Consider the following 22,320-nt stretch of genomic DNA (forward strand, 5'->3'; position numbering starts at 1 on the left):
GAAAGTCTTCTTTTTTTTTTTTATTTGGTGACTAGTTAATTACCCTCAGTGTTTAAGGAGAGTTTGAATTTGTCAGGCATAACTTCTACCTGCAGTTTCTTGTTACACTGCCTTTGACCAAATTAATGAGCTTTTCAGTACTAGATATTTTTCTCCCCCAAGCTCATCTATCTCCCTGTCTTTAAAAAAACCACTTATCTCCGAAGACTTTACCCAGTCTTTGAATGAAGTTTTCTTCTCTGAAATCTTTTTACATATTTTAAAAATCTGTTTTCAAGAGGTGGGCGTGAGAAGTGGATGCAATCACTGAACCAGGTCTGCTGTATATGAGCCTAAAAATGTCAGTTCCTCTGTGCTGCTGTTTTGTACACCTGTGGTCATACGAGTCCTCCAGCAGCATTTAGGGGCAATAACATTCAACCGCTATTCACTCTTAGAGCTGTGTTACTTTACAATCGACTTACAGTGCATGAATTCCCTTTGAAGTATGTCCTGTATTGTTAGAGAGAAACTAGGGCTAAAACACAGTTTATGGCTAAAATGCTGTTTTTTTAAAAATTAATATATTTAATTAGACCTATCATCCTAAACCCAAAGTGCTCTCAAAAAATACCCAGAATTTTATTCACATCTTCTCACTTGTCTGCCATCTGCTAACCTTTCTTTTAGTGGATTAAGATGGAATAAAACACATTGATCAACATCAGTTGCTCGTTCCAACTCTCACATTCCAATGTGGTTCCTCACTGAAAATGAATTTTTAAATTGTTTTCATTACCCATAATCCATTTAATGTTGGTACTGTATAGGGTTAGTATAGTCAGAATGTTAAGTGGCATTCAAGTATGTTAACAAAACTGAGATTACAGGTGTGATTTCCAGCTAAACTGGTAGGTGTACGTCGTGTTTTGTCCTAATTGTGTAATGAAACTGCGATGGTAAAACCGTAAGTAACAACCTTATGCTGCTATTAAGATTTATTTTGCTTCAATTTGACAAGAAAAGTACTAGTGAGTGTGATATAACCAGAATTCTTGCAAAACCTGATGTCTGTTTCAGTTGACTTTAAAGTTCAGAATGATTCTTACATTCTTAAGGAGTATTTGAGATAATTCACTTTACCATACTTTATTAGGTGAGTGATTAATAATAATAATTATAAAAATTCCACAGTCTTGAGCATTGTGTGTCCTTGTAGGGAGCACTTCTTGGAGGCTTTGCTCATCATCAAGTGTCAGTCATTAAGATTCAGAGTGTCTTTTGAGCTCCGTGCCTTAAGCAGCCCTTCCGTGCCACCTTGGAAACAAAATGAGATGAGCAGAGAGTCAAATGGGAATGCATTATCCACTGTATCAGAAAGTCAGGTTTTCAAGCCTGTTTCACCACAGTGGGTAATCTGGCATTCACATATCCAATAACATATTCAAAATTAAAATTGCATACATGAGAACTGCACTCAATATGAAGATCAGTTGTCTGAATTGTCACTAAAGGCTGTTTAATCCTCTCACCCTGACCATGCATTTGCTGTATCTCAAGAGGTGTAGACCCTGTAGATTGCAAACAGAGACAGTTAAATTTGCTTCACTTGATTTCCATTAGAGTTTTTACCACAGGAACAGGTTTCTTTGTCCCACTTTCTCTTCATTGTGTTGAAAACAAGACAGTGTCATGGATGTCTCCAGTGCAGTCAGTAGCTAAAAGTATAAACTTTAGTGCCCTTATAATCCTATGCTTTAACCTTTTTAATATTCAGTGTTTTCATTTGTTGGCCTTTCACCTTTCCTTCATGGGTTATTGAGGCAATAAACAAGGGAGTAGGGGAATAAGTGATGACTCAAACTTCAGAACACCGAAAATGTCACTGACATATATTTTACAGCTTTTCTCTGGTCTGTGTGGCACATGGAAGTGCCAATACAATGGACTCAGTTCAGACTGATCGAATTCCTTTTTGCTGCTGCAGCTCAAACCCAAATCTTCCTTTATGAGTCTCCAGGGGAACCTGTGGCTGCTGGACACCCGAGTGTTACCTCCTGCGGGTGTTTGAACACGGGCTTGCTCTCGATACAGATGGTTTGATAAAGGCCTCACTAGGTGCTTGTATTGGATGAGCTCAGAAGCACAGCAGGAGGGAGAGGGCAGGTGTCCAAGCAGTCTCTGAGTGACACCGCTGGGGGACGCTTGTCTCAAGTCCACCGTACATCCCACTGTGGCTTGCTTAGGCAGCACATTGGTCACATTTGGCAGACAAATCAGCCTTGTTTTCTTCGTAGGAAATGGGAAAATCGTATGTTACAGAATATTTATTATGGAGTTCTCATGCTGTGGGACAGGAGTGGAATTGAATATGGGATACAGAACATGTTCAACTCCAGGTTTTCTAGTTGGGGCATTGATGTTGCTTGGCTTGGCAGTATGGACAGAGATACTTGCTGTGCACCTGGTTGGAAGGGTACTTTAGCAGTGTGTCCTTCCCTTAAGACTCACTGAATCTGCTAATACCTCAAAGTTGCTGTTAACCCTGTCCTTGCTGAGCTCAAGTCACACGTCAAGTGCAGTGGTGGGGTAGTGTATGGGGAGAGATGACTTTAGATGGCAAACGTTTAATAAGCTGAACTGTACTGACTGCAAAATTGGTACTTGGATTTTTCTGGCTGAGAATCAGCTATAGAAAAAAAAAATTACATGCTTATACCTTATGCTTTGAACACAGTATAAAATGAGACCTCTAGAATTTGTCAGTTGATACAAGAGATGACGTTGTTTAGTTCACTCAGCTTAGAACAAGCTGTAAATCAAAGCAGGCATATTTTTTTATATTTTAATGGGGACAACTGCAGGAAGCCGGGTCGAAGCCCAAAGCTGTGGTAACCAGGACAACAAAAAGGTTTTAAACAAAATTGAACTTTGATAAGCAAGGAAAAAACCTGTCCTGCTGCATTATCTTTACATTTGAATAGCTTAAGGACTGGCAGAAGGTTTTTTTGTAATTGTTTGATTTGCATGAAACACTTGACCTTTTCTGAGTTACCAAATATCACAAGGGGAGTTATTTTTACTTTTGGTAAAAAGCATTTGATACACTTCATCGATTTTTAATTTTTTAGAAGCATGACAGCACGCGATTGTTCATTTCAAGTCAGGAATTTCCCAGTCTAAATAGCTGGACCAGAAAAAGAACTCAACATTTTTACTGCGGCTTTTGTGACTTGAATATTCTGACTGTTCTGATGCCACTCAGCATTATTAATAGCAAATTGGTCCTTAAAGAAGATGTTTATGTTTATTTTGCATTAACAGTGTAGTTTCTGGTTTTATTTGGAATGTTTCTTTATGTTTACATATTATATACTATACTGAATGCCACCAACTACTAAGAATAGTAATAATTTTATAGCTGGTGTATTTAATAGGAAATGGAAGGTCTGTGACATTACTTATGCTTAAGCTACTTATACTGTTGGTGAACTATGGACAGAATATATACATACATATATATATATAAAAGAGTGTGTCACAAGATGTCAGGAATAGTTTTGTGGCCACAGCAGACTGATACAGGAGGATGTTAACAAGGCACAGAAAGCCCTAAAGCCAAACAATCCATAATCTTGCAAATGATCCCTTTCCTGTTGATGTTGACTATTTCCCTGCAGCAAAATACAAATTCTTCTTCTGAAGGGATAATTAACTTTCCTTCTTGGTGGGTGTCAGTCTCATCAAAACAAAGATGGAAGTTAACTGTTCTCTGAGCTTTCTGTTCACATTTACCTTCTTTTCTGTTTTCTTATCTCTCCAGACTGTCAGACTGAAATATGGAATAGTAAACTGCACAAACAAAAACCCTGGTTATTTCTCCAAATCTTTCAGCACTGCCTGCCATTAAAGCTTTTACCATAGTGGAGACCAATGATTTAATATTACTTCAATGCTCTGTTTTCTCTAGGTATACTTTTTATGGAATAAAAGGAATACTACATAAATGATCATAAAGTTGCCTGCTGGTAAAGGCAGCCCACTAGTTAGTTGAATTGCTCTAGGTAAGCTGGCTTTACTGTGATCCGGCCTGCAGTGGAGCTAATGAAATTCTTGTCTAGAGCATGTAAATGCTTTAGAGAAATAAGAATGGATGAGGCAGATTCTATCATATTCAGAGGCCTTGGAGAGTCTTAGATATCTTCCTTTCAAGAGGAAAAACAAAGCAACAACAAAAATCCATTTGTTTTGTCAGTAGTCATAAGTCCAGAGTATCTTTAGAAAGCTGCACAAACTAAGCATCTCCTGTTCAAGGAGATTAATTCTTTCTGGTTTGTGTTAGGTTAGAAATCACAGTACGCGTGTGACATCCCCGCTGCCCCACGTCTGATCCTCTGTCCTACTGGTGTGGAGGGAGTTGGACAGAAGGGCTTGCACCTCCTAATCAGCCCACGAGCGGTGGCCCAAAGTTAAATTAGACACTGAGACTGCTCTTGGTTGTGCAAGACATATTCTGAATTCTTGCAAGCACCCTGCGTGTCTGCGCTGCAGTATTTCCCTGTGGGTGAGTGCAGCAAACATTGAGCTTGTTTTGTGGAAAGCTCACTGAGGGTTACGGAGTGACTGCCTCTGGCAATATGCTGCGGCTCTGCTGAAAAGCTGCTGGTGGTACCGGAGCGGTGCTGGTGAGCACTCAGGCTGCGTTCATGATCCCTGTTCCCCTGAGTCACTTGCTGGCGTTTTTTTCAGGTGTTTTTTAGTGTGAAGGTTGTTTGAATCTACAGCTTCCATTAAAACTATCAAAATACTTAGGCTGATGCTGTCTCCGTTAGTCAGCTCAACTGCTCCAGGCCTCAATCCATTCCCTGTCTCAGGTGACAGTTGCTCAAGTGAGAAAATTTTGGTGTCCAGTAAGATTGGAGAGTCAGACATGTATTTTGTCCAGAGAATCTCTGTTTCCCTCCAGGTGGAACAGTTTCTAGCATAGTTGTCCTCAGTTCATATTAACCTTTTACTCGTGGTGATCTGGCTCTTTGGAAATATAGGAAGTGTCCATGACTGCCAAATTTTAACAGAATGTTGTAAACCATATTTTGTTGATATAAAAGGGGTTGAGGCACCTAGTTCTGTAGCCACATACTCTGCTTATGTTTTAGTAAAGTAGATAACATTGGCTGCTGCAACATTTATGCCAAGTCTGCTGCTCTCGTTTGTGTTAGAGGCTCACTGAGTGTCTGAGAACTTGCATGGAGATACATCTGTCCTCTGGAATCCAATCAGGTCTGGGTGGCTCTAAAGAGATTCTGAAGTACAATTTGGCATCTGGGGTACAGAATATTTTACTAGTACACTTTTTCTGGACTTGATAAGTGATTTTGAGAATTGCACTGCAAATGGAGCACAGAAGTCTCTGCCTTGGGTTCCTTTTAGAGGGTCAAGTTCTTCTGAAAGTCTGGATTGACGTGACTTGCTGTCAGCAGCTGTGTGCCAAAGCCGATTAGTGGCAAAACTGAAACATGTCGAATCTGATTTTGAAGCCTGTTCATTTCTTAAGACTGAATCTCTGTTGTCTTTGTTTGACTTGGGCTCGACTTGGACCCACATCTGCTCTTTAGTTACAAGGCTGTCCTCATTTGTCTTGATAGTGTCTCTGTACCTTCAATTAACATGAATGCCGTATCAAGAGCCGAATGGGTATATTATGAAGTGTGTGGACCAGAAAAGCAAGCAAGATTATTAGAAAACTTGAATCTTGAATGTGCAGTTTACTGTGATGTCAAATATTGCACATTCTGTCTAAATGGTAAATCTTCACATAATTCCACTGAATATTTAGTATATCTAGGTAAACGCTACTTACCAATAAACCTAAAATAATATGGGTCTTAACCAATATACTTATGCACAATTTTGTGAATTTTCTGCACTGTTGAATGAAAGCTTACCAAAGGGGCTATATACATCGTACGCAACGCTGATCGATAAACTGGGATGGAAAAGACTTAACAGATAGTTGAGCTGCGTTTTCAGTCTGGCCGTGCCCGGCAGCTGCTGTGGGCTGGAGGCTGGCGTGTGCTGCGGCACTTTGCTCCTGACAAACAGATGACAGTGCTGCTAAGCCCCTTTCCGTTGGCCTGTGTCCTCGCTGTGTATATTGGACCATGCCAAGCCATAGATGCCATTCCGGTGTCCTTAGTAAAGCTCTGCTGTTCTGTACTAACAGGGGACGTAGTCCTTAGTGGCTGTATACCAAGGCATGTTAGCACATCAGGTTAATAGCCAAAATTAGGGAAAAATGGGATAAAGGATTTCCAGGCGTTCTTAAAAGGACTGCAGCCTCTGTTGCTTTCACTCTGTGCTGCTGTCATGTTCAGATAACGTAAATCTCTTCATATCATGTCTGTAGATGGTGAAATTTCTTGGAATACCCAATATGAATAAGCACACACTGCATTTGGCAATCATCTCTGTCTAGTAAAGAGTTGGTGATTTCATAGGCTAGGAAATAGTTTTTGCAGTGGAAATTACTCTGTTAAATTCTCTCCTTATATTGTAGTTTGTTCTTCAGTGCAAATATATTGGTTGTCAGGCTTGCCATGCAGTCTGGAAGAGGGACCAGGCTGATGATTTAATTTAATGGCAATCAGTGTGATCCAGATGAAATCCCTTACTGCATTACAGGCAGAGGTTTCTCATTAATCTGGGAAGGTTTTCTGCTATGACAGTTCTTTACACATTTCCCTCTTGGAGGATTTTTTTAAACCTTGAAGAATTACCTTACAGGGGTTTGTGTGTCAAGGATAATATTTCTTAAATTTCTGAAGTTAGGAGTGGAGGAGTGGTCTCTCCCAGCACTGAGACCGTGCCATCTGTGGTCCTTGAGGCTGCTCTGTCCTAGCCTGAACATCAGTAGCATGTGGGCCTGGTATAATTTCTGTTTTCTTTCCACATCTGCACTACGGGATTGTGTGACCTTGGCAAATGCTGTTACCTCTCTGCAGCTCTTTCCCTTCTTACCCACTGGCTCATCTTTCCCGCTTGCAAGCTTCCCAAGGCTTGGATTATTTGTGCATATACAGTGCCAAGCACAAAAGGCATTCTGGTCTGGGAATTAAGATGCAGACTTCAAGGGACTTTGTCTAAATCACAGGGTGATAGAACCAACCGATTATATCAATCATACACTGTCCTCCTTATCAAAAATATCCAGTCCTCATGGGCACAGCAAAACTAAAGAATGTGACCTGAATTTAAGTGCAGCTGTGATCAATGCTTTATGCTGCAAACTCTCTTGGCTGTTGTGAGGCTGCTCCGTGCTCAGAGGACCAGCAACACATTAAGAAAAGTCCCCTTAACTGTCCCAGGGGGAAAGAGGATCTTAATGTATCTAGAGCCAGTGGAGGAATATCTGTGGAAGGAAATGTATCTAGAGCCAGTGGAGGAATATCTGTGGTGACCTTATAGCAAGGAAACTTGCTAAGCCACATGATAGCTCATCACTGTAATAATCCTTCCCACATTTTAAATCGTGTTAGCTAACAGGGGTAGAGGGAAATCTTGATCTTGTTGAAATCAACAGCAAGAGTGCCAACTGATTTTTATCAGAAATTCATACCTAGTCTAAAGGATTGTCAGGTATGGGAGTTCAGACTGTCATTACAGACACTTTGAAACTGAGCTGCTTTTATGGCATGTCATGTCTTTAAAGAGTAAATGCCAGTTAAAAGGACAAGTAGAAATTATACATAGTAAAAAAAAAGAGGAAACCAAAACTGCCAAGTTTCTGTTATTAGTTACATCATTGAGATTTTACCAGTGTTCACTGTCTAAGATGCTCAGTATGTACGTCAAGGCTGGATACAGAACAAGGTCCAGCAGTGAAGAAAAATGGAACAAAGTATGTCTTAAACATACATCTGGAAAGAAATACATTGCCATTTACAGAATTTTGAAGTAGTGGTCACTGCAGCAAATTGGGTGAGTTGTTGGGCAAGGTGGGACTGACTCAATTGGAAGTTGTGCTTTGCAAATTTTACAGTGTCAAGCCTTGTGAGGAGCTGATCAAAGTGTACATTAAGGCAGTATATTTTCTGAGGACCATGTATGTATTATAGAAGATGTTAGCTTACAGAGAGCCAGCCATTTGGTAGCTGCTGTAATTTGCAGCTAGAAAGGAAAATTATAATACATGTGGGTCCACTTCTTTGTCATTTGCCGTTTTTAATAATGTTATTTATTCACTTTATATTAAACAGTCACCAAAGACAAGGTAGGTGACTAGACGTTAAATTAGTGTATTATTTTTTCTGTTCATAAAACCTGTTTAACACTAAGCACCAAGTCCAAAAGATATTAAAGAACTACAACTCCTTCGTTCTGGGCAATATCACTTTGAAATAAAGTTAATCTAAGTCATGATGTGCATCTATAGGTTTTACAAGAGCCTATAAATTTCAGGAAATTAACTTCCTCTTAATCACATGTTCAAGCTAGTCTTTTTGAACAGACATTTTATTTTTAGTTTAATCACTGCTGAATGTTGGAGGGTTTTTTTGTTGTGGGTTGGTTGTTGTGTGTGGGGGTTGGTTTTTTGGTGTGGTTTTTTTTTTTTGGTCCAGAAATCTCTCATGTTCAGTCTCTTGAAAGGAAGAAGAAAGTTGGTTTTAGATTATTTATCAAATTGGGATTTCTCTCAGTCACTTGTATCAGGAAATGCTCGCTGCTAATGAACAGACAGGCATATACCACTGGATATCTATTTCATGCTATTAGCTGATTATTCAGTTACTATGCATATCAAGGAATTTGTCATGTTTTATTTTGCAAAACAGAGAGAGAAATGTTGAGGTAAGGTGAAACAAAAATAGTGCTATTGATTTAATTAATCATGGGCAACTTTTTCTCAGTCAAAGGTCTGGCTTAAAATCTGTAATGCGATTATATAGGGTCACCCTGCAGATGCTTTCAGAAGTCCTCAGGTTATTCTCTTTATTGATACGTCTCCTTTGTGTACTGTCTGATGTTCCTGAGTTGACCCCTGAAAGATGAAACAAATATCAACTCTGGATCAAACCAGTGGTATTATGAAGTTGTCTCTGATGCTTTTGTAAACATGCTCAATTCTAATTTCCAGTAAGCATCAGATTTGCTGCCTCAGTTGTTATCTACATCTTAAATCAAGAGCACTTCAACAGCAGTTGCTTTCTGCTGATTAATATTTACTTGCATGGTCTTGTTCGTTGGTACTTGAAACTCAGAAAGCACCAAAACAGAGCTCAGTTTCTGTAATCGTAGACGATAATGTACCGTTCTGAAGTTATTGCAGCAATTTTACAGAAAAAAAAGATTAACACAATTTGCATAAACCAAGCAGTGACCTTACACATGCCTTTCTGACAGAGTTTTTGTGAATTATAATAACATTATTAAAAAAGAGAATTGTGATCTCTTCCCTACAGTATGACCTTCAGTCTGAGACTTGACTTGCTTTGCAACAAACTTCTGTCAATCTTGTTGAGACTGGAAAAAATAGTTTAAAGTGCAAAATCGAAGTATGGTAGAATTTGGCAGGAAACATGGATACTGGGATTGTTCAACACAAAGGGAAAGGTTTGCACAACTCACAGCCCTACGGGAGTTTTTTTTTAGCAAGCACTTCTTTTATTCTGTTGATAGCAAAGCCAATTCTCTTTTGTATGTCCACATGGAGTGGATTTGCTGAAAAACTTTCACAGATAACATGTTCTTTACTTACTATCAAATATAAATGAAAGCAGAAGTTTTGTAGCCTCATTGCTGGGACACATTGCCCTCTTTCATCATTACATCCAGTTATTTACTGAATTGAGATACCTGCTCTCTGTTTTCTGTCTGAATCTGAGACATCTTGTGTTAGATCCTCTCACTGCAAAATGAGTTCACCGTAGCATTTCATAGGGTCTGTCTTCGGTGGTATTCCCCTCCATCTCACCACAAAATAAGCTGCTTTCCTTTAGGTGAAAATAGGGGTTTATGACCCCTTTGACTGAGTGTTGCATAATGGAACACTGGGATGTTTTAGTGACTAGCCATGTTCTGCTGCTACTTTTGTGTTACAAGGCAACATATTCAATGTAAGAAACTCATAATCAACTAAAACAACAGTGTCCTGGGCGTAAAGGAAGCGTAAGCCAATGAGAATAAGCTCAGCAAAAGGCAACATTCATTCATAGTTCATGTCTCTTTTTTTGCATCACTAAAGCTAACAAGGAGAATAACTGAAACCCACATACTGCTTCCTTTCCTCTTGTCCCTAGGGTGTAGCTTGTGGGACTGGAAGAGTGAAAATTAAATTACCTTCTCATGCTTCAGATGAGTTGGATACCAAGGGATTCTTGAATAAAGTTCTAATCAACAGCCAGTTTTCTGAGCGGAGTCAAAGAGAACAAAAAACCGCTGTGAATACAAGATAATTATGAAGCCAGTCTCTGGCACAACAATTACAGTAAAAAGGAAGTCAAACAACAACCTGCTCCTGTGAGGCATTAAAAGATGGTGTTGTCAAGGTATACTGGCTCCTGACCTCATTTTCTGTGTGCTGTTAGGAGCAGGTGGCAGGGAATATGGCTTGTGTATGTCCTTTCAGTCCCAGAAACCTCGGAGGCTTATGTCACCATTTATTTTGCAACCAACATTCAACCTTCCCTGTTATCTCTTCCCAAAATCTCTTTGTCCTTATTGACCTTGCTTACATAGATACCTGCCAGGTGAAAGACCACGTGTATGTGTTTGTAATTGTATAATATAGTAAAGCTTTAAATGTTTAAATCTGGAGTGAGACTGAGACACGATCATCTTACACCCTTGCAAATTTTCTGCAACCTGTAATTACTTGGGTATAAGCCAAGTGCTTGAGGTATGTGAGTTCTTTGTAGCTGCAAATGACTTACTATCTCTAAGTGACCAACTGTTCCTTTAAAACTTCAGTTGAAAAAAATTGAGGTTTTAGGATGAGTGGAAAATGGGACCCTAGGTACATTTTGTTTCACTGTTCCTAATTCTTGGCTTGAGCCACGAGAAGGGATTGTCTAGCATGGCAGAATATGAAATAAAGTGTTATTAAAAGCTGTAGTGTATTTTAATTCAATTCTGCTGTAGCAGTACAAATTGCAGCCTTTAGAAAAATAAATGCAGGGAAGTAGGAGTACACAATTAATCTTATGAGTGACTTTAATGAAGCCAAGGGGACTTCCCACCCATACACAAATGGTGACTGCTACGTGTCCTGTGGCTTAGTAAACCTTAGCTGGATTTGTCTGGGTCTCACAAATGGTTCTTCAGTACCTTCAAGTGGAGCTCCTTACCAGTCTCAAGGTTCATGTCAGGCTTCTGAACTGATCCATGCAACTGCTTTTGTAGATACAGTTGAAAGTGCAGTGGGCCCTTAGTTATCTGAAGGGACTGGAGCCATATCACTTCTGAATTATTGAAAGTCCACATTTTTGCAGTATGTTCGTTGCTTGTGCAAATCTTCAGATATGCTGCTGAAGTGTGTCCCTGAAAATGAGTGCATTGGCTTTAGACGAAGTGTGAGAAAATGTGTACACTAAATGCATAGAAATAAAAACCAGAAGCCCTATGGCAAAAGGAGCAGCAGAGGCAAACACTCAGTTGTCTGAGTCAGTGAGTAGAAAAGAGTAAGATTCTATTGTACTTGGGTTTTAACTGTTTGTATTCTTCAAGACTTTAATGCCCATCATAAAGAAACTCAACCAAAATACTCACCTAGAAGGCAGGCACAAATTGAATCATGTTTAACTGGATGAAGATGAAGGATCATATTACAATGTTTTGGACCATGTTATTAGAAGATGGTAGAACTGACAGTCTGGATAGGTTAAATGTATGTGAGGGTTTTCCAGACTGAGAAGTCACTGGACCTTTGCAAGCAGATCAGCGTAATTCATCCAGTAAGTAAGCAAGCTGGTCATTTTTCGTGTGGTTTCTCTCATTTTTCTCTCATCATGCCTGTTAAAACATGGGTGAAATTAAATGGTTCTTTCTTGTGGTTGCTGCAGGATAGTCCCCACCTAGCTGTGCCAAACCTTGGCAGATCCTTCTATGTGCTTAATAGCAGAGAACAGCAAAAGAAGGGGTATAAAAACAAACAATACAGGCCAAGACATAAATCTTTTTACAAAAAGTATCATGAAGTGAATGATGGATCTGGTGCATGTTAGGAAAAGGGTTGCGATATTAATCGTTTTGAAGCTGACCCACACTGGGACACCAATCAAAGTTAATGAGCCGACTGTACATTAAAAGGACAATATAGAACACATCTGCTTTAATGGCATCTCTTCTCTGCTTTGGACTGCGCCTTCAGGTAACGTAGAAATGATGAATGAGGCACTTAGATTAAAAACCTTGTGGATTATCATTAACTGAATTCAAATCAGAAAGACTGGCTTTGCTTATTGCAGAAATGGACACACAGCACATAAGACAACCGCTACCCAAGCATTTCCATTTACCAACAGAAGGGGTTTTTTTAAATAAGTATTTATTTAAACAGTATATATTGTATCTCTTTTCTGGCTGCTAGTCTGAAAGACATTGATCAATGCATCTCTTTCACTATACATTTGGTGGCTGAGATTTAAGCTTTTTCAAAGAAAGTAAAGAGTAATAGAACCTAGTTGTTGATGTGAAAGCAAAGGAAAACAGTAAATGTTCTGGGGTTGATTGGTTGTTTTGGTGTTTAGGTTTGTTGGATTTTTTTTTTAGCTAGAATTATGCAGCCATAAGAGTGAAGAGTGTTACATGCAATAAATTTCATAGAAGTGATTCCAGGGACTGTATTTTGTGTCAAGACTGGGAATGTGAAGATATTGTCTCTTTCTTGTGTTTCTTTCATTTAGTTCAATAGAGACAGAAGGGGCTGGAAACTCTACCATTATTCAGTTGGGTGATTCCCAAGCCTGGAGACTACTAGTGTGATGGAGCTCCTGCAGTGCTGAGTGCTGAACAGATGTATGGTAAGAAAAGGGATTTACCTTTTGGAATTTATAGTCTAAATGAATGCAACAGATGAATTACAGGAGAGGCTGCTTAAATCTTGTAGGTCATTTTATGTTGCCTGTGAGTTCTTGTTTGGTTTTGCTGCTCTTTCCATGCAAAAGTGAGTCAAGTTAAAAAACAAACAAAAAAATTTGGTTTTCTTCTTTTCTCTCTGATTATATTTTTTGTCTATTTTCTTTCTTAAACAACTGTTCAAAGATGTTTGAGTTCTCAATGCCTCAAGAAGTCCAGAAAGGCCCCCCAAGTAGTCACTCCCAGTGTCTCTCAATTTAGAGTTTGTTTCCTGAGGATTTGTTCCTGTGCCTTTAAAGCCAAGAAGAACTTTGTGCAGAGGCTTCTGCCTGTGAATGTCATGTGAATTATGTAGCACAGTCTGAGAGCCTTTATTAAACTCGAGCCAGAGATCTGAAATTGGGAATTAATGGCTTTTTAGAGTTTGGATTGTTGTGTTTCTTCCTAAGGGCAAATGCTATACAGCCAGATTCATCCTACATCTTCTCCTGCCTCCGGCAGTAGAACCATAGGCCATTCTGTGGGGAGATGGCTGGAAAGAAGACCAGTGTTACAAGGATCCCTGCCTGGGAGACAAGTAGCTGCATAGCTGATGCCCGTTCCTGCTGCTTTCTCAGAGGCACATGCTTTAAAGAACAGCAGGATGTACTGCAGTGGCAAGCAAAGAGCTGTACCCAGGATCTGCTGATTCTGGAGAAATTGCTGGGGTGACACTGAGCTGAACAAGATTTCACGGCATGTAGTGGCTGTTTAACATTTGTCCTTTTGGCTGAAATTAAGCAGGATCATGAGATTTTTATACAGAGCACTATAGTTCTTCTTGAAATTTTAACCTGTAGCTACTGGTAGCATATACAGTTAAAATAAATGAAAAGTTATGTTCCTCTAACTAAAACTTTAATTTGCAGTCTGGGGTTTTCCAAAGCACCAAAAGCAGTATCCACATTTTTAAGGGCTACCAAGGCTTTGTCCAGCAAATAAAGGAAACTGTTAGTGTGTTCTGCTACAGAGTATTGTCTGGCCGAGTAAAAGGTTTGAACGGCAGCTCAGCCGCCTGCTTAATGTCCACCTGGTACTGCAACTCCTCTGGCCCAGGAGAGGCTGCGCTGCTGCCCCGGGGCCAGTTCTCTTCAGGGGAAGCTGCAGTGGTAGAAAGGCTCTACAGGGGAATTTGGAAACTGATTTCTTCTTCCAGGAAAGGGGACTGTTGTGGGAACTAGGAGCTTTGCTTTGTTTGCTCTGTACGGTGTCTACTGATACAAAGTGACTGTTTCTTATGTAGGTGAGAAGACTTATTACTGATTTATTTATTTATTTATTTATTTATTTACTGAATTACTCTCATGAAGCTGAGAACACATCCTGTGTCTTCTCCTGCCTCCAGCAGTGGAACCATAGGCCATTCTGGGGGGAGATGACTGGAAAGACCAATGTTACAGGGATCCCTGATACGAAGTGACTGTTTCTTATGTAGGTGAAAAGACTTATTACTAATTCGTTTATTTATTATTTTACTGAATTACTCATGGAGCATCAAGTTTCCACCAGGTCTGACAAGTTACAGAGACTTTTAGAAACTTTTATACTACATTGCGGATATGGAGTAGAGTCAGATGTGTGCGTCAGTCTATTTTTAATGCTATGGGAGATTTAAGGGAATTGTTCTTAGCATTTCCAGCATTGTAATATGAAAGCACAGGATGGTATGTAAACACAACTGTGTGTAGGCATAGCACTCTTTACTGCACACCATTAACTGAGGATTAAAGGAGATGTAAGACTTTGCCAGTAATGAGAGATTTCATAGAAGCCTTATGATTTTCCTGTTCATCTTGTCAGTAAAAAAGATTTGATAGGGCTCACTGGTGGTATCTGTTACCATGGAGACTGGGGCTCAAGTTATTTTTAGGGCACAGAGAAGTGGCGATTGTGGACCCTTATCAAACCTTTGTCCTTTAAAGCAAATATTGTGTATAGGCACAGTTAAAGACTTTAATTTGCAGAAGTGCCCATGCTGTAAGAAGCAGGAATGTTAAGGATCAGCCCAAAGGTCACTGGGAACTCAGTTCTTCCATCAATAGGGAAGCTAAGCAATAAAAAGTCACTCTTGATGAAGTGCCTTAGAAGGCTGTAATTACTGATGTCTGAGGAAAAGCAGTGCTTAACAAAATGAAACTTAAAAGAACTATTGCTCTGCAAATTATATTAAATAACACACATAATGGACTAAAAGCAACAGGGAGCCAGAATCATGTCTTAGTGTGGCCTACAGAATTATTGTGCCTGATTTTAGTGTCTTGGGGCACTTCATAAAAGTAAAGCTCCTTGGAGTGGATTTTTAGCATCAACTTCATACAAAGAGCATATGGCACAGTCTCCCCGTCTACTGTCCTCTTCAGCTGGAGTGTACTTGCTTATAGAAATGTGTTAAGTGTGTTACATGTGTCCCATTCATATATGGTGCAATTTTTGTTGTTAAAACTTACTGCAGACCACAGTAACCTTAAATTGAACCTGTTCTCTCTTGTGGCAAGACGAGGTTTTCTTCCTGACTTCTAGCTAAAGAGATTAAGAATAACATTGATATTGTGCAACTTTCAACTCCATGTTTTTAAAGTGATATGTTAAACTATCAGGTACACATAATATTCTGTCCAGCTTGTTCAGTGCTTTTAGGTTATACCAGGCATTTTCCTGCCCCAACGCAGTACGTAGTTTTAGGTTGGTTGAGAGAAATGTGCGTGTATTATAATATAATTTCTTATTTCTTAGTTTTAAATCACCTCACCAAAAGTGACCAATGTGCAGTGTTACCATTTGCAAGTTGATAAAATGTAGCAGTGTTTTCTAATGAAACTGTTCATGTAAATTAGGAAGAGTTTCTGAGGCTAATATTGAGTTGATTTTCAGTTAGCAATTGTGAGTACAGTTTTTGGAAATTATGCAGGGAATGATCAAGAAGAACATCTGGTTTTGAAAATGGCAATTTAAATTTCAAAGAAGCTATTTACATTTTAATAGCCTTATTCTCTGAAAGTTCCTGAGGTCTGATACTTCTGATTAGGAAAATGATCTCTGGACCCACGTTTTGTATTTGGTATTCATTATAGTAACAGCCCTAATGAAATTATCTTGTATTAGTGTGGACGCATGTAATGTGCAATTACAGAGGAATTCCATTGTCATTTAGCAATGAATTGTCATAGCATTCCTTTGAAATCTGGGATTTCACCAAAAAGTGTTGAGAATGGCATCTAAAATACTTCTCAAAGGATAAAACTTCTGTTAATCAGGAGAAGGTCTGATTTTGTTTTCAGTTTCTTTGCTAAAATATCTTGCTAAAAGGCCGACTGATGTAGGGGTAGATTTTCATGCAGCTTTATTCTGTTTAAAAGGTTGGCTCCTCGGTGACTTGGTATTTTTAAATACTCTCTTATAGTCGTCTATTAATCAGTGCCACAGTATTTTAAACCTCTTTCCAATATACAAAGAACTTAGTATTGTTGTTGGTCTTTCGGAGGGCTCAGAGTTACTATAAATTACATGTCTGTCTGTATAGAAAATGCATCCTGGTACTTCAACCCAGGGCTTATGCGAGGACAGTTGACAACATTGTCGAATAATGTTGCCAGACACTTCCCTGATAAGCTCTTACGGTCCATGATCTGTGAACATCAAGGGACTGAAATTTTCAGTGGAAAGTATTTGCTAAAGAGTGAGGAGGCAGAGAGGTTTGTGGCACAGAGCCAGAAAAGCTTCACTGTTGCCAAGAATGAAGGAACACGTTCACCTCTGCTGAAATTCTGGTGGCTTTTCCTTTGAAGAGTCCTAATGCTCGGACTCTGAGGCAGGAAATTGAAATCTGTTAGGGATTAACCATTGGGTCAGGGATGTGCCTTTTGATTTCCTCCTGAAATTGAAATTAAGCCTGTCCATTTGGGGATTTTTTTTAATCTGCGATGTGCCAATTGGGTAATGGCTTTTTTTCTTAGCCTCTGTCTATCCTTCCTTCCAAAATCGCTGCACAAACAGGGAGATACAGAGAGCATGATCAGCTAGGACTTTCTTCTGATCTTTCCTCCACACTAAATTTGTATAATTCCCATGAAGGACTCCCTCCTGCTACCTTGCAAAGATAATCCTGGCCTCTCTTTTCTAACACGATACTCCTCCTCTTTCTCATCTAATTCAGATCTTTGGCATTCTCATGGGCTTAACATTTGGCACCCTTTTCTTCAGAAAATTTTAAACAGTGTTCATCAAGAGTTTTGTATATCATGACAAGTTTGTAACTTAACCAGAAGTTTTCAAACATGCTTAAGGAATGCGAGGGTTCTCATCTCTGATGACAAATTTCAAAATGTCAGGTTAGATTATTAGGAAACACCAATGTGTAAAGACAAATTACATGCCGAAATGAAGGCTGGAACAGAGATCTGTGAAACCTCTTTCTGAAGTTCAGTGGGTTGAAGAATTTATATATGCTTGGAGTTCAAATTCAGATTGCCAGCTTAGGCTGTGGTGGGCAGTTGTTTATCACAACATCACCTAAAGTTTTGTCGACAGATCATCACAGTCGCTGTTTTTTATTTAAGAAATTCATGCCTGGAGCACCTGATGCGAAGTGTGTTGGAACAGATATATGCAGTGTATCTGTCTGTACTAAGTCAGTTACTAGTACATGCTGTCAATCCAATCACTTTCAGAAGCCCTAAAAAAACCCATTGTAGTTTTAGAGAAGCATTGATGTTTGTGAGGTGCTCAAATACTGCATTTATGGGAACAAAATGCATAAACAACCAGATAGATATAGTCACTATTTTATAAAGGCAGAGAATCACAACAAATTACAATAAATAATAATATTTTTTATTTAGGTCTTCCTGTTTATTCACTAGCTTGAGAAATTTGAATATTGGGGTTTTTTTTTTCCTTTGTTGTGCAATTATAGGCAATTTTCCACCTTATGGGGAAAGAACAGAAGCCAAAATGTCCCCTGTAAAACTTACTTAAAGCTAATAAAGGAACTCCTTCAACTTCAATGAACTTTGGATCCCACCCTGGGAGATTTTATGGGTTACCCCAAACCGCTTACGCAGTCTATGTGGGAGCCAGAGGGAAATATGGTCCTAATACACCTTAGTTCAACGCCATTTCCTTAACCACTCCTAACACTGTGATGACCTAAATCTGGTGGGAGAGGTGCAAGCTAACTTAAGAGCACTTCCACTGCCAGGACTGGAGTCACTGCAGATGTCATGCAAGTGTAACAGATGACCAAATCCTGCTGGGCACATCTGTGGGGTGCAGTGGGGCTGGATGCCCAAATCCCTGAGCTCATGTTGGTCCATCTGATGTAGCACATCTCAGCTGAGGGCTGGGGTTGCAGGGTGGGCACAAACTGTTGGCGCTGTTGACAGAGCTTCCCTGGGGGGTGCCGGCTGTGGGTTGCAGGCCAGGGCAAGAGGAAGGGCTGGCAAGTTGTATGTAACCCTCACTTCTGTGAAGGATGAGGAAGACTGAATGGCATCTGTGCTTGGAGGGAGATGAAGCTGATGGAAGATGCTGGAAATGCTATTTTCACCATCCCTGGCGAACTGACAATGCCTGACCCTGGTTTCATTTCTACCACTTTAATGGAATTGTTCTTATAATCTACAGGAAATGAGGAAGTTAGAGCCTCAGGTCCAAGGCACGTGGCAAATATAAATCCTGTAAAACAAAATTTTTAGTACCTGTATTCAACTTATGTAATTTTAAACCAAGAAATTATTTTTGTCCCTAAAGTGCTGGGTGTACTGGTAATAAGTTGTGGTTGTCTCATTACTGCAGTGAATAGCACCATCTAGGGATCAGGATGGTTTTCAAGTCATCTTTTTAAATTGTGCATGGCAAGAATGGCTTGAATGTCAGATGTACAATGCATATACGTTGTCCATACTTTTTAATATTTATACTATTCCAGGTGCACATATATTTTCCTCAGGTTTTATACATATGTATATGCATAATATTTCACACATAGTATTTCCCTCAGTTTTTATACACATATAAATATAAAAACTGAGGGAAATATTTTGAGCGGTCACCAGCAGTACAAAGCTTAAACAAAGCATATACCCATATTAACAAACACAAAGCTTGCACAGATATGCTTCACATTAACAGAATTCTTTGGCACTGTGGTTATCAGATGGTGTTAATGCCACACTAATCTCCTGTACTGTAACAGCATTTTCCAAATATTTGTGCCCAAAATGTAGCAATTTACTGTGTTGTGCATTGCACTGTAGAGAAAATTGGAATTAGTACTTGTGCTGCTTTAAAATCTCTCTGTCTTGACTGCGCAAAATCGGGAAGATAAAGATAATAGTACTAATTTTTATCATAGTGAAGCTGAGTGACTTTGGGAGAGGTCAGAACTCCTGTTTCCAGAAAAACTTGCGTGTATGATGAAGCCATTTCTATCCTGGCAGAGAGTGTCTTGGCCAGAGCTGGGACTATAATATTCTTGATTAAAACATTTTTGGATTTCTTGATTCAGACCAATAGTTTGAAAGCTCCCTGTTGCTTAAGAGATCGCTAAATAAATAAATAAATTTGGAGACAAAAGCCAATTAAGTAAATGCTAAAGTTTTACTGCATTTGTAAAATTATATTCACTAATGCAAATTGTATGCAATCTTTAGTATACTTATGTAAACAGTGTTCGTATACCATGTTCTTATTATGGCGGCATCTGAGACTTAATGCAGTTCAAGTTGCTGATTGTCTGGGTTCTTTTCTGGGAGGGCCGAGGAGAAATGATGGCTATCACACTTGAATATGATGCCTTTGGTTATTTTCTCTGAGGGTCCTGCTCTTGAAGAAATAACACTGAGTCAGTTTTCCATAAAATTCTCCCTGACCATAATAGTGTTCTGTTTAAATCGGGGTACAACCCAAGCTGAGTTAAAATACTGAAAGAAATTTTACTTTTTCCTTTTTTCTCACTTTTATTTCAAATAATTCTGATGCTAAAAAATCTACCATTAAATGTGAACAATCAGTTTTATGGTTTTACATTACTATTATGACACTAGTTTACCACTCCAATAGTACCATAGTATGTGCTTGCTTTTGTGTTTCTATATTTTTGCATAACCCATAGGAATCGCTGATACACTAAAAATACTGGCTTCCTTTGCAAATAACAAGAGTTTTTCTTGCAGACTTGACTTGATTGAATATTATTGGTAGTGTTTAAATATTTTACATCTGCAATGTGTTAGACACTGACTGTTCAAGAAGCATGTTCCAATCCTAACAATACTCTTAAGTACGGGGCCAAAACTGTCATGACTTCACTCCTCATTGTAGTTGCCTATAATTTCCCTGTGTTGCAGAACCATGGAGCTGGAAGAAATCTTTTCCATTCTTCTGAAAGATGCTCATGTTCAAATAACCTCTACCTGATACTGGGAGATTAGGGACAGAGAAGCAGAGGTGTTTGCTTGAATGCAGGGACTCCATTTTTAAATTCCTCTTTAAAAATCTTCATGATTGGAAACTGTACAGCCCTTTCAATCACTCTGTTAAAGAAACTACACATTAATTTTGGAAGAGCTGCCACTGGCTCATGCTAAACTTAAAAGCAAAGTTGTTTCTAAATACCACATTTCTTCATTTTTCTAGGTAATAACCAGAACCTGACCCTGGTCCTGCAGTGCGTTCTCCCATGATAGAGCTGCGCAATTCCAGGATTTCCAAGGACACCGTTGTTCTAATAAAAGGAATTGATCCTGCTTTATTTCAGTGGAGCTCATCAGCTTAACTGTTCCCACTGTCTGCCATCTGAATGGTGACTACTGCCTTCAGGTGAGTTAATGTTCACCAGTTTGCTAAAACAAGCCTGTCTAATCTTGCTATCTAATCTTGTCTAATAAACACTGTCTAGTCTTGGAAAACAAACACAGCCTAAATTTATATGTATGTGAGGGCAATGTTGCCTCCTGGAGTCATTGGCCTCTTACTCACTCATTCTGAGAATTGCTGAGGGAAAAAAGCAAACAGACAAACAAACCTTCCTTGGATGTTTTATGAGTGTATAGACGTCCAGTTACTGATGATACCCTGTACCATTGAGGAACAGCTCCTCTGGAATCCCACCATTTCATAGCAGAATGGCATGACCCTCCTAGGAGAGCTTCCCTTCTCTCCTTCAGAGCTAAGCAGGGAACAGATTTCCCCCACTCCCCTTTCTGGAATGAATTGGGTCCCCAAATGTGTGTCAGTGGTGCCCCGCAGGTCAGTCTGGGGGTGTGCTCTCTGCTCTTGGCTGTCTGTCAGGTTTGGTTTGGTATTGTGACATTAGAGAAGCTGAGGCATTTGTTTGAATACAAGAACTAGAATGCTTGGTTCCTTTTACAATGTATTACAGGCTTGGACACAGTATGGTTGTTGCTTAGAGTAGTGCAAAGGTCTCATCGGAAGTGTGGAACACTGTCTGTTTTAGGAGAGGCTCTTATAGACAGAGACAGCTGAAGAAGTGTGGGGATGAAGTTAGGACAGAGGTCCATTGTCACAAGTGCTGCGGAGAAGGTGAATGGGGCAATTATGTTTCTTACAGTACAGAAATCAGAAAGTGCCTCTGATGCAATAATATGGGCATGTTTGAAAGAGACCAAGAGGAGGTATTTTTTTATACATTGCATAGTAGTAGTTGTGGAATGTTGCCAGAGGCTATAGACAGGAAATGGATTTAGAAAAATAACTGACAAGTTCAGGGATGAGAGTTTCCCTCAGTGACAAGAAGCCTGAGGGTCTAGATACAGCTTCTAGAAATCCCTCAGCTGCTGATTCCTGGAGTACATAGCAGGGAAATAAACATCCTATAAGGATTTTTCCTTAAGAAAAAAGTAAAAAGTTGCTATTAGCCACTGAAAAGTAAAGTTTGTAAGGTCAGATAAATCCATAGTCATACCCTGAATATCTGTTCTTGTGTTTACTGCATGCTTTGTAATCCTGCAGTGGGCTCATAGTGGGACAAAGCTTAACTAGCCGCATTTATTTCTGTTTGTTTTGAATTCCTAGTAGTATTACCAAAGATAATGACTGCACACTAACTTAGGTTTTCCTATTAAACACAATTACAATGGTTTCAAAGGTAGTTTATGATATTTGTTACTTTATGTTGCCACTTCACTTAAAAGCCACCTGACCATTGGAGAATGGGCAGCAGTATCCTGTCAAATGTGGCTGCCACACTCTTGTTCTGCGTTATTGTGCATT

This window comes from Patagioenas fasciata, chromosome 9 (genome assembly GCF_037038585.1).
Source record: "Patagioenas fasciata isolate bPatFas1 chromosome 9, bPatFas1.hap1, whole genome shotgun sequence".
Classification (NCBI taxonomy): domain Eukaryota; kingdom Metazoa; phylum Chordata; class Aves; order Columbiformes; family Columbidae; genus Patagioenas; species Patagioenas fasciata.